The sequence below is a fragment of the Tursiops truncatus genome, chromosome 16 (genome assembly GCF_011762595.2).
Source record: "Tursiops truncatus isolate mTurTru1 chromosome 16, mTurTru1.mat.Y, whole genome shotgun sequence".
NCBI classification, from domain to species: domain Eukaryota; kingdom Metazoa; phylum Chordata; class Mammalia; order Artiodactyla; family Delphinidae; genus Tursiops; species Tursiops truncatus.
The window spans coordinates 65,715,943-65,729,487 of record NC_047049.1 but is presented as its reverse complement, the minus strand read 5'-3'; the positions used below and the strand labels follow the sequence as shown (position 1 = coordinate 65,729,487).

The window sequence follows — 13,545 nt, the reverse complement described above, 5'->3', positions numbered from 1 at the left end:
ATAAAAATGTACAATTACACCATATTTCTCTTAAAAGTGCTATCTTGTCTTAGAAAAAAGTAATAATTTATAATTATTTTTTATTATTGTTTATATATATATTACCCCAAATAGGTTACAACAAAATCAACACATATTGGATGGCACAGCTTCATGCAGGTATTATATATGTTCTATTATATATATAATACTGATATGTTATAAGTGAGGTGGCTTTAAATGAGGGCTTATAGATATAATATAGATATAGGCTTATATATATATTTTAGGTGTTCTTCTTTCTTAATTTTCTTAACTTCAAACCCTCAAACCCTCATTTAAAGCCACCTCACTGTAAGTACCTTGCAAGCATTCTTAGGGGCATCAATAAGCAGACTTTTGAGACTCACAACAATCTCTGATTACCAATCCTTGACATGCACAACTTTTCTGACTCTAGTTAACTGTTAAAGTCATACCTTGGATCTCATCAGGACACTCTTTTCTCTTACATCGCAGCACCTGCATGTAGTGTGTTGTCATAAAAAGGACTAGAACAACATATTAAGTTAAACTATCTGAAAGCACAAGTATCAACCAGCTGTGATGAAGACAAAAATAGCAATTTCATGTAGTCCAGCCTAATATATAAGTATTATAGTATTATTAACCTCACATCTTTCTACTTTTTTCTGATCTACTGAAATCACCTTTATCAACCCTGAAATTTGCCTTGCACTAGTCTCTGGAAATCACCAAAAATGATGGAATTAATTTAGAATTTTTAGCCGGTATAAGATGAGTATAAAATCCTAGAATCATGGCTCTTCTCTTCATTCATGGTATAATTTGGTAACACATTTTTTCTGGTTCTCTAAGCACAGTTTTTCACTGGGAAAAAGGAAAGTGGATAAAACATGTTTATCCTTAACATGTCTCTGTGAAGATTACATAAAGAAAACACAGTAGCAATGTGTAGTAGATTACTGATAAGTGGTAATTCCCTTTCTCTAGACCTTCTGGTGTCACTACCAGCCTGAGTCTTAAGGTCAAACATTACAACCATTACAGGTCTTCGTTAGAAATAATTCCCTTAACAAGTAATTGATGAACTCCTATGTTTCTGGCACTATGCTGTGTTCTGATGATAATTGGTAAATAAGCAATTACTGACTTTCATTGAGCTTAGTATTTACTAAGAAAGCCTGGCAGAAAATGAGTAAATAAACACATGAAAGCAGAATTGTATTAAACAAGGGATTTGAAGAAAGCAAACAAGCAAAAACTGGTGCATTAGAATAAAAGAATAAAAGGGTGCATTAGAATAAAAGAATAAAAGTAGTGACTCAGTAGTAGGAGTTCTCTCTCTCTCTCTCTCTCTCTCTCTCTCTCTCTCTCTCATTCTGACTTAGCTACTTGATCCAGCATCTGTTTTCTCACTGCTGCTTCTGAGTTGGTTAATTTTGCTAAAGAACAGTCCAAATATGTGGCTGACTGTTTTAACTATGATGTATACCGTTTGAACCTTACTACTTTCACAAGCCATAAATAAAAGGACTGATAACTAACAAAGGCCTTTTTCAACAACTTCTTAAATATCCTGCCATATCCAAGCAATGTGGATTGGGGAGCTGAATTACTTCATCCAAGTTTCTTACTTCTGAAAGGCTGTTTTTGTTTTGTTTTGTTTTGTTGCGGTACGCGGGCCTCTCACTGTTGTGGCATCTCCCGTTGCGGAGCACAGTCTCCGGACTCGCAGGCTCAGCGGCCATGGCTCACGGGCCCAGCCGCTCCGCGGCATGTGGGATCTTCCCGGACTTCGACACGAACCCGTGTTCCCTGCCTCGGCAGGCGGACTCTCAACCACTACGCCACGAGGGAAGCCCCTGAAAGGCTGTTTTGAAGAAAGAGATTTGACCTTAAGATTCAGGCTGATAGTGACACCAGAATTATTTCTCAAAGAAGAGGAGGAGAAGAATGCAGGAGAACAGCAGGTACTGGCCAGAAAAGGACATTTGGGGCCTGCTAGAGGGAAAGTTGGGGACAGTGAGATCACGCATAATAACCAGCTCCTTATTTCAGTCTTCAATTGTGTCCTGCTAAGTGCTACCCCACCCTCCTTTTGCTCATTTTAGCTTGGTGTTTGTGTGGTGGTCCTAAGAAAACAATCTTTTGAAAGTCTGCTTACCCATCATTTCCTGCAGCTAAAATTTTCCTTTTGTTTGGGCCTTCCCATAAACTCTGTATCCTCTCTAAATTCACATATTCTTTTATTTTTCTGTTTCTTAGAACTTTCAACCTTGAGCTGTCATTGCTCAGGTGTAAGTATCATTTCTCTATGAGACTTTATTTCTTTGAGATCAGTGATCATAGTTTATATGTCTACATCCCTCAAGGTGTCTGTTGTGTTGCCTTGTGCAAGATAGATATTAAAAAGGGTTTGAAAGAATAAAGTTAATACAATAAATCTTTATCCATGATTCTTTACTTTCTGATCATCAGTAAAAGACAATATATCTACCTAAGCAATTAGATTGTTTTCTATATCAAAAATCATTATACTTTAATAAAGGTGCTTTGTTTAGGTTGTGGCTCCACTTTGGACTAAAGAACTTTTAAGATGTCAGATATGGCTATAAGTGAATACAATTTTTAACAAGGTTAAAATTTAATTGAAACAAAGGATTCCTTCATTAAAAGAACTCTGAAAATGCATGAGATTCTTTAACTGATAGAATTAAACTATTTCTAACTGGGAATTACTTCTCAGGTTTTCTCTACTTAGCTGGTATCTGAAATAATCGATATGTACCTGTCTACACAGTGGTCCTCTGGGCAATTATTATCCAAAGAGACAGAAATGTATCCCTGCCTCCAACATACCTACCTCTTTCCTTTCCTCCTTGCTTCCTTTTTGACACACTTTTTGCTTCTTATCTCTAATCCCTTCATGTATCTCAAACTTGTCATTGGGGTGTATGGGGGACACATTGCTATTTAGGAATAAATTGATTATGGACCTTTATTCTGAGTGTTATAATTTGAGACTGTACTTCAAAGTTTATTTCTGACCCACAGAGGAGAAGAATGATCAGTAAGTCTCATTTATTTGCTCTGATTCCTCCTGAAAAGTACTGAGATAACTCTTCAAACATCCTTGCTGGTCTCATGGCCCACACCCTATATACTCCTCCTGAACATGACTGAAGAATTAGGCGTCATTTGTCCATCTGTCATCATTTTGTTCCAGGTAGTATTATCTTTGTTACAGCTGAGGAAAATTTTTGGTAAGTGACTCTGGATAAATGACTCTCCCAATTTATCCTAGTAGAAAAACTTGGCAAATATATTCTACTTTTTCTTTTTTCCAAATTGATATGAGATTGCTAATAGAAACATTTATGTAAATGATACATATTAGCAGCTGACCTTGAAGAATAAAGCATTTCCCACATATAGACAAGTCTCCACTTGGCACTTTACTGTGATAATGATCCAGAACAGGTGTTAATTCTCAATTTGCAGGTTCATTTTGGAGCTATTAAAGTTTAGAAGTTGAGCATTTCTCTCATGTGATTCCAGTTTTTACTATTTTTATCTATATAGTGGGTTGATGTTCTCTTGCTTCCAAAGAACATATGCTCTACAATGGTAATATGATCCATGTCATATTCAGTATTATATAAACAATCTTACTCTTGAAGCATTTGCCTACAAGTGCGATATATTCTTAGCTCCCCTCATTTTCCAAGTTCATTTAGATGACAAAGTGTGGATTTCTTCTCAATGCTTTTACTTTTTTCCCCATGTACTTTTATAAAAGTTTGTATGTATTTCTTGTGCTGCAGTCTCAAGAGCATTTATTTCCAACCACGTGGATAGATGTATTGCCACCTATTTGAATCTTTTGCTTTGTTTTCTACAAGGGAGGGAGTAATCCGAAAACAAAGTATAATTAGTCATAAAAGCTTTATCAGAATGGAAGTAAATCATATATTCATAAATACATTGTCGCACTTTGAAATGACCAGCAGTAGACACTAGTCTTTTTATAAATACAATGATAAACATTTTTTAAGCTGTTTTACAAATCTTTTATTGCTTCAATAAGAGAATGGATGCCAGAATGCTTTTTTTTTCTGAATTTTATTTTATTTATTTTTTATACAGGAGGTTCTTATTTGTTATCTATTTTATACATGTTAGTGTATATATGTCAATCCCAATCTCCCAATTCATCCTACCACCACCAGGCCCCCCACCACTTTCCCCCATTGGTGCCCATACGTTTGTTCTCTACATCTGTGTCTCTGTTTCTGCCCTGCAAACCGGTTCATCTGTACCGTTTTTCTATGTTCCACATATATGCATTAATTTACGATATTTGTTTTTCTCTTTCTGACTTACTTCACTCTGTATGACAGTCTCTAGATCCATCCACGTCTCTACAAATGACCCATTTTTGTTCCTTTTTAAGGCTGAGTAATATTCCATTGTATATATGTACCACATCTTCTTTATCCATTCATCTGTTGATGGACACTTAGGTTGCTTCCATGACCTGGCTGTTGTAAATAGTGCTGCAATGAACATTGTGGTCCATGTGTATATTTGAATTATGGTTTTCTCTGGGTATATGCCCCAGAATGCTTTTCTTTTTAAAAACTTATCAATTTGAACAACTACTTTGAGTCACTACTTTTATTCTTTGTCTTTGTTTTCCAAGTTTTGTCACCCAAACTTGGCAAACATCATATTCATGTATATGAATATACGTGTATACACGCACATTTAAGTTGAAAGCCTCAATTCCTCATTAAACCTTGTGCCCAGGCTCCTGTTAAAAAGAGGTAAAATGGTGAGAAGCTAAAAATCAGGGAAAACATTAGTAAATCTCAATTGACAACTTCCTTGTTATTATGAATTAAAGCAGACATTTTAAGGCAGAATCAATCACCTTGCTAAAGCTTCCACTAAGCTACAGACTCACATATTTACAAGAAAATAAATAACAAAAAGCCCCGTACACACGTCAATATGGTTTAATGACAAGCTAGCTAAGGAGTTGTGTTTTGTTATTTCAGGTAACTTTCCATTCAGGAATAGTTAATATTTCAATGATTAAAATTTCAGGTGTTTAACTTCAAGCAGGCTCATCGTTACACTGAAGCTGAATTCTTCAGGTTCTTGTCTTTAAATTATTATACAAATCCATCACAGTCACATTCAAGCTATTAATTTAAAAACCATTTAACATTTGGTACCTAAGTAAATACAATTACTATACGTCATTCGATTTTATTTTTCTGTGTAGGAGCTGGCCTCTTTTGTGAGAATCCAGTCCCAGGTTCCTTATTATTCTGAAGAAAGGAAACAGCTTCTGGTAGACAGTAATTTTCTATTTGAGGAGGGGATTCCTGCATAAGAAAATCAGTAATGTATTACGTTTTCAAGCAGTACACATTCTGGGCAGCAGCTTCTTCTATATTAACTCCCGAGTCATCTGGTATCAGTTTATTAAAGTCACAAAAGAGATGTGCAGCTTCTTTTTTTTTTTAAAGAAGATGTTGGGGGTAGGAGTTTATTTATTTATTTATTTTTGCTGTGTTGGGTCTTCGTTTCTGTGCGAGGGCTTTCTCTAGTTGTGGCAAGCGGGGGCCACTCTTCATCGCTGTGCGCGGGCCTCTCACTATCGCGGCCTCTCTTGTTGCGGAGCACAGGCTCCAGACGCGCAGGCTCAGTAGTTGTGGCTCATGGGCCTAGTTGCTCCGCGGCATGTGGGATCCTCCCAGAGCAGGGCTCGACCCCGTGTCCCCTGCATCAGCAGGCAGACTCTCAACCACTGCGCCACCAGGGAAGCCCCTGTGCAGCTTCTTTAAATAAAGATACAGAATGACCAGGTAGCACTTTTGCTCCTCCTGACTGAAGAAGGCATTTGGATCCTGCTTCTCGGGGCCTATCAACATGTGAAGTAATCTTCCACCTGCTAAATGCTCCCTCAACAATGCGCGATTCTTGTCTCTGCTGGATTTTTCCCCTCCATCTCATCGCTGCAAGTGCTACTTTTCGTTGCTGTACATTGATTCCACTCAAAACATCAAGTATGGAACTACTTCCCCGTTCTTAGCCTTCTGGCATGAAGCGCCCAGCAGTCCTGCAAGCTTCAAGGTAGGAGCAATAAAGCACCCACTTCCCAGCTGCCACTGAGGCTAAATACTTCTCGTTTTGATATGGATGCCCTAAAACAGTGTGTGTACAGTTAGGATCAAAGCGCTGCTTCTCAATCACTAATCCACCTAGTTTTTCAATCAGATGACAATAATCAATACGTTCTTGAGGATTCAGAGATGACAGCTGAAATACATACTGTTTTTTTTAAGTCTTCATGAGTCTCCTTTACCGTTATCATCTTTTCTCTAGGGTGTGGAGCCACAGGTGGGTTGGCTAGGGGGAAGGCAATACCTGGAGCTTGAGGTGTAAGGATCAGGGGGCTGTCTTTTATTGGAGTTTCCAGTTCTTCAGAGATCGGGTGTTTGGGGGCTTCAGTCACACATGTGTTCCCAGGATCACAGCGTGTTCAGCAATTTCTGAATCATGTAAAGGCTCCTGGAAAGGAGAATCCTCCAATTCTTTAACGTCAACCTGAAGCTCAGAGTATTGTGTGGGACAACTAGGCCACCACAAATTGCTGGCAAGTCTCGCTCTCTCTTCCCTGGCTGTGGCTTCATCCCAGATGATCTGTTCATTCTGGGAGGGCTCTGTGTTGACATCAGTTTGGCGAGACTGCCTCAGTGCCTTCAGGACTCTAATTTGTCGGCTGTGGGCAGAGCGAGTGCGGTCAGGGTTTGAAGAGGCACTGTTACAACCATTTCTTGAGAGGGAAGTCCTCTGCCCTTGGGGTTTCACTACTGAAGTTGCAGACATTATCTCCAGCAGCTGCTTTGGAAAGTTCTCTCTCATCTCCAAGGTCTGTGTCAGAGCTCCTTTAGCCATTCCTTCCATTTCCACTTGAATTTACTGATTCTTTATTGCTGGTGGTCATATTGTCTATATCATTTTCTTCTATGGGCAAATGGTCTGGTTCGTCATCCTTCGTTGTTGAATCAGCTGAGGTTATTACAAAGTCTGCCATCTTGCCCTGCACTGATATTCAAGCTCATTTTGGGACTAAGAGTATGTGGATAAAGAGAAAAAGGTTTTAAAGGAATCTATTTTTCTTTCTTTTTTTTTTTTTTAATTGAAGTGTAGTGGAGTTACAATGTTGTTGTGTTTCAGTTGTACAGCAAAGTGATTTCAGGTGTACAGCAAAGTGTAATACATATGTATATAAATATATATATATATATATATTCTTACTCAGATTCCTTTCCCTTACAGGTTATTACAAAATATTGAGTATAGTTCCCTGTGCTATACAGTAGGTCCTTGTTGGTTATCTATTTTATATATAGTAGTGTGTGCATGTTAACCCCATACTCCTAATTTATCCCTCGCTCCACTTCTCCTTTGGTAACCATAAGTTTGTTTTCTATGTCTGAGGGTCTATTTCTGTTTTGTAAATAAGTTAATTTGTATCATTTTTTTAGATTCCACATATAAGCTATGTCATATGATATTTTTCTTTGGCTTACTTCACTTAGTATAATAATCTCTAGGTCCATCCATGTTGCTGCAAATGGCATTATTTCATTCTTTTTTATGGCTGAGTAATATTCCATTGTATATATGTACCACATCTTCTTTATCCATTCATCTGTCGATGGACATTTAGGTTGCTTCCATGTTGTGACTATTGTAAATAGTGCTGCAATGAACACTGGGATGCATGTATCTTTTCAAACTATGGTTTTCTCCAGATATATGCCTAGGAGTGAGACTGCTAGATCCTTTAGTAACATGTAAAAGAATGAAATTAGCACATTCTCCAACACACAAAAATAATCTCAAAATGGATTAAAAACCTAAGTGTAAGGCTGGATACTATAAAACTCCTAGAGGAAAACATAGGCAGAACACTAACATAAATTGCAGCAATATCTTTTTGGACCCATCTCCTAAAGTAATGGAAATAAAAACAAAAATAAACAAATGGGACCTAATTAAACTTAAAGGAAACCATAAACAAAATGAAAAGACAACCTACAGAAAATATTTGCAAACAATGTGACTGACAGGGATTAATTTCCAAAATATACAAACAGCTAATACAGCTCAATATCAAAAAAACAAATAACCCAATCAAAAAATGGGCAGAATATCTACATAGATACTTCTCCAAAGAAGACATACAGATGGCCAACAGGCACATGAAAAAATGCTCAACATTGCTACTTATTAGAGAAATGCAAATCAAATCTACAATGAGGTATCACCTCACAAAAAGCCTACAGACAAAAAATGCTGGAGAGATCGTGGAGAAAAGGGAATCCTCCTACAATGTTGGTGGGAATGTAAATTGGTACAGCCATTATGGAGAACAGTATGGAGTTTCCTTAAAAAAACTTTTAAAAAAAGAGGCTAGTTTTCAAGATGAATCATGGAAAATATAATAAAGTTACCTGGTGAATCTTCAAAATGTTGGAAACTGGAACTCTAACTAGAGTTAATGAGAGAATTTTTTGACCCAATCTGAGACAAACTGAAGTGTAAGGATGTTAGTATATTGGAAATACAACATATTGGAAATGTGATTATCAAGCAAAATAGAATTAGAAGTGATTACTGTATATGACAAAGCCAAGAATATTAACATATAGATATCAAGTCTACAAGTTTACAATGAATATAAGTAAAAAAACAAATGAAATAATTTGATGCAGAAGTGAACAATTTAAATATGGTTATTTTAGTTTACAATGAAATATTTGGGTACTTGAAATAGTCTCACATATTTTGCTATTTTAAATATTTTTGAATCAAATAAGGGTTTACCATTTAATTAAAAGTATATGAGAAATGGTTTCTGCAAGAGAAACAAAACAAGAAGTAAAGCTATTAAGAGCCTACTGTGTGCCAGATACTCCTTTAGAAATTTTTACATTAATTTTTCTAGTTAATCCTCACAAATAGCCTGACAGGTAAAAATACTGTCATTTCGCAGATAAAGCAATTGAAAATTTGAAAAGTTTGATTAACATAACTGAATGCACACAAGCACTGAGCAGAGGATTCAAACTCATCTCTTTCTTATTCTACCATTTCAAATTCTTTCCAGAGGAATTCCACTGACATCCAGTTGTATAGAAATATATGTGCTTGCTTGTAGGAAGGATCTGAACCTGCATTAAGAAACAGTCTAAAACTATTTCAGTTGGAGCAGCCATGAGGCAGAGATATTAGATTTTTCATAGTTATTAATTACAGTGGGAGGAAGAGCTGCTATGTTAGAGGAGACTGAGTTCAATAAAAGCTGTTCATGGCAGAGAAAGCAGAAATGGTTCGGGAAGAAGCTTGCAGAGACACCATAAGTACTTTTTTCCTCACACATTTGACTCCTAAATAAGAGCTCTCACTGAAATGATAAAGTCGGAAGACCAGGTAAAGCTTAGTGTCTGAGGAACAGGGAGCAGATGCAAAATCCAGTTTTCACATGCTTTCACAATTAAACAATGAAAAAGGTACATTTTGGAAAGATATGTTTGCTCCCTTGTTTTAATTAAAGACAGCAAGTGCAGAAATACCTTGAATTCTGAGATCCCAAGAGAGCCAAAATAGCCTGAAGGCCTTTTCTACCACAAAAGTTAACGATGCTTATAAAAAAATAGGCCAGAACTTCAAACTTATTACAGCATGAGAGTTATGAGGTTAATAGAGAAAAAAGTGTTCAATGATAAGCAGTGAATATCAGAAAATTGATTATAAAACAAAGCTTTCCAAAGGTCCTACCTCAGGGAGTGGGAGGAAGGTATTGACTTAAATAGGGCTAATGTCACGAATTCATCTTCCACCCACTATGCAACTGGCACCTAGTTTAATGGGAGATGATTTTTCCATCCACTTACCTATCTCATGGATAAGCAAAAAATTATTTGGAGAACATGTTTTAGAATTAGAACATTTGTGAAATTTCATTTATGATAAATTTGGAATTCTCTAGTAATGTTAAAGATTTTCATCTGCTTGAACAAGAATTGCCATTCCTAGTTATATGTACTACAGGGAAACTCATGCACATATGCATGAGGAAAAATATACCTGATAGTGAACAACAGAAAACAACTTAAATGACCATCAGCAGGACAGTGGGTATTTATATGGTGGAATACCTTATAGCAGGTAAAATGAATGAGCTAAGCCATTTCTAACAAAATAGTTGAATCTGAAAAAAAGTTAGTGAAAAAATTAAGTGGTGATATATATTAGAAAATGTTAAATGTGCAAAATGATATTCTACATTATTTATAGATATGTTTTGTAAAAATTATATATTTATAATTTACATTATTTGTAATGTATAATTTACCTCACTTGTAGATATATATATTATATATATATATAATATTATATATGAACACAGGTTTCCTTGAGGAGTGAATTTACCTCTGGATGAGGCATATATAGAATTAAGGAAGCTATAAAGGGATCACAGCTTTGTAAATACTGTGTGTGTGTGTGTGTGTGTGTGTGTGGCATAAGTTGCACTCTTTGAGAAGTAAATTCTGATTCAGAATTTAGTGTTCAGGGTGTGTATTAAGGAGTGTCCTTGGGAGGCTTTTTTACCCCAGAATGAATCAATCATTAGTTATTGGCCACTCCAGAAGGACCTATCTTGCAGAGAGCAAATAAACTGAAGCTGAGGCAATTTGTAGGAAATTGACAGCTAAAGACTCTCAACTAACAGCTCCCCAGGCAGCAGTTGGGTCAATGAATTCTTTTGAAGGGGATCTGGGCACAATTAGATAAAGCAAGTCAAAAGACAAATGAGTAATTAAACTGCAAATAAATATGTGCAAAGAATATGGCTAACAAAGGATTGATATCCTTAGTACTTAAAGATTTCTTGCAGCTCATGAGAAAAAAGTAAATCAAACAATCTATTGGAAAAATGAACAGACTATTCACTTTCTCCATACAGACATATTCCATACATCTCCATACAGACATAAACAGACTATTCACTTTCTCCATACAGACATATTCACATGCACAAAAACAGGCAAATGACTACTCAGTGAATGAAAAGATGATATATCTCTTAAGGTCAAAGAAATACAAATTAAAACCAGAATTAAAAATCTCTGTTTAATAATAGCAAAGATACTTTTTGTTACCAAAGAGATGTGAAATACCTTATATGATCTATTGATAAAAATGACTTAAAATGTATGAGGAAGAATTTAACACTATATATCAGAACTTTTTTAAAAAGCTTATTGTTTTTGATCCAGAAATTTCCCTTCCAAAAATACAGCCCAAGTATACTGACGTATCTGCACAGAGACTATTTGATCAAATTTTAAAGTATAAACAAACACTGGAAATGAATAACCAAAATCTCTAACACTCTGAAACTTTAAATTATCCTAGAGCCACACAATAGAACAATATGCAATCCTTTAAAAATAATATATCTCTTTTGTTATGTAAAATGAAAACCTGAATATATAGTAAATAATGAGAAGAAAACACTATATAATGCCACTATTTATGTTTTCTCTCTTTATATAAATATTCATTCAACTAACACACACTCATACTCACAGACACACACACACACTATGCCTGTTTATATGTAGAATCTCATTGCAAGCACACATTACAAGTAACACTATTTGTTATGGGAAGAAGGGTTAAGAAGCTTCAGGGAGAGAAGACTTACTTTTCAAATGTGTAATGTTCAATTATTTTCCCTATGAATTCATTGTGCATTCAGAATCTCTTGGGTTTTCCAATGATCAACAAATAAATGAAAACAAAACAAAAAGTATGTGAAAGAAATAGACCAGAATCCAAATAATTTTTTTCTTATAGTGGCAAGATTTTTATGTTGTTATTTTTTGCAATGGATATATTATATGAACATATAAGAATGTACTTAGGAAAGATGAATCTATTTTTCAAATATAAGGAATTTTACAGTTTGGGGCATTAGAGAGGGAACATCAAGGCTTTGCCTAAGTTTTATGATTTTGTAAATTTTATTTCAAAACATTTTTTATATCACTGTAGATATTTAGAATTTTTTAAATGCAAATTAATAAATGTTTATAAAATACAGATGCCCCCCAAAAAAAAGAAATGCAAACTTTTCTAAACGTCCACCAAAAGAAAATGACTGAAGAATTAATAGTTTGGTTGATATCATCTTTTGATGTGCATATGTGTTAGTTATACTCATTTTTACATTTTTGGTATATAATCCACCATGAACATTTCCATGTTCTTTATATTTTTTGCTCATAAAGTAATTAATATTTGAGTTTCTATTTTAATATAATTATATTTTTGTTTTCTATTTTATAAAAAGAAACTATTTTGCCTTTTGCACTAAGCTGCTCATATTTAAGAATATTAAGAATATTCTTAAGAATATATTTTATGTGCCCTTACATATTAAAAATATATTGCATGTGTTCCAAAAGAAGTTACCCCTGCCATTTATTTTTTAATATTTTTATTAAAGTATAGTTGACTTCAATATTATATTAGTTTCAAGTGTACAACATAGTGATTTGATATTTTTATACATTGAAAGATGATCTCCACAATGAGTTTATTTACCATCATTCACAGCACAAATTTATTACAAATTATTGACTGTATTATCTGTGCTTTGCCTTACATCCATGTGACTTATTCATTTTATAGCTGGATGTTTGTACTTCTTAATCCCCTTCATCTATTTCACCCATCCCCCTAACCCCACCCCTCTAGCACCACAAGTTTTTTCTCTGTAGCTGTGAGGCTGGATCCATTTTATTATGTTTGTTTGTTTTGTTTTTTAGATTCCACATATAAGTGAAATCATATAGTACTTGTCTTTCTCTGTCTGACTTATTTTACTTACCATAATACCCTGTTGGCCCATCCATGTTGTCACAATAGCAAGATTTCATTCTTTTTTATGGCTGAGTAATATTCCATAGTACAGGTATATCACACCTTCTTTATCCATTCATCTCTCAATGTGCACTTAGGTTACTTCCATATCTTGACTGTTGTAAATAATGCCGCAATAAACACTGGAGTGAATATATCTTTTTGAATTAGTGTTTTCATTTTCTTGGGAAAAATACTCAGGAGTGGAATTGCTGGATTGTATGGTAGTTCTATTTTTAATTTTCTGAGGAACCTCCATACTGTTTTCAGTAGTGACTGCACCAATTTACATTCCCGCCAACAGTGCATGAAGGTTCCCTTTTCTCTGCATTCTTACCAACACTTGTTATTTGTTATCTTTTGGATAATAGCCATTCAGACAAGTGTGAGGTGATATCTCATTGTGGTTCTGATTTGCATTTCTCTGATGGTTAGTGACATTGAGCATCCTTTAATGTGCCTGCTGACCATCTGCCTGTCTTCTCTGGAAAATATCTATTCAGATCATCTGCCCATTTTTAATTTTTC

At 35.2% G+C, this 13,545-nt stretch overlaps 1 pseudogene; it reads right to left on the bottom strand.

Annotated features, from left to right (window-relative positions):
- Window positions 1-5,267: 5,267 nt before the first annotated feature.
- LOC101326668 (DNA topoisomerase 2-binding protein 1-like) overlaps window positions 5,268-13,545 on the bottom strand; it is a 121,648-nt pseudogene continuing 113,370 nt past the window's right edge.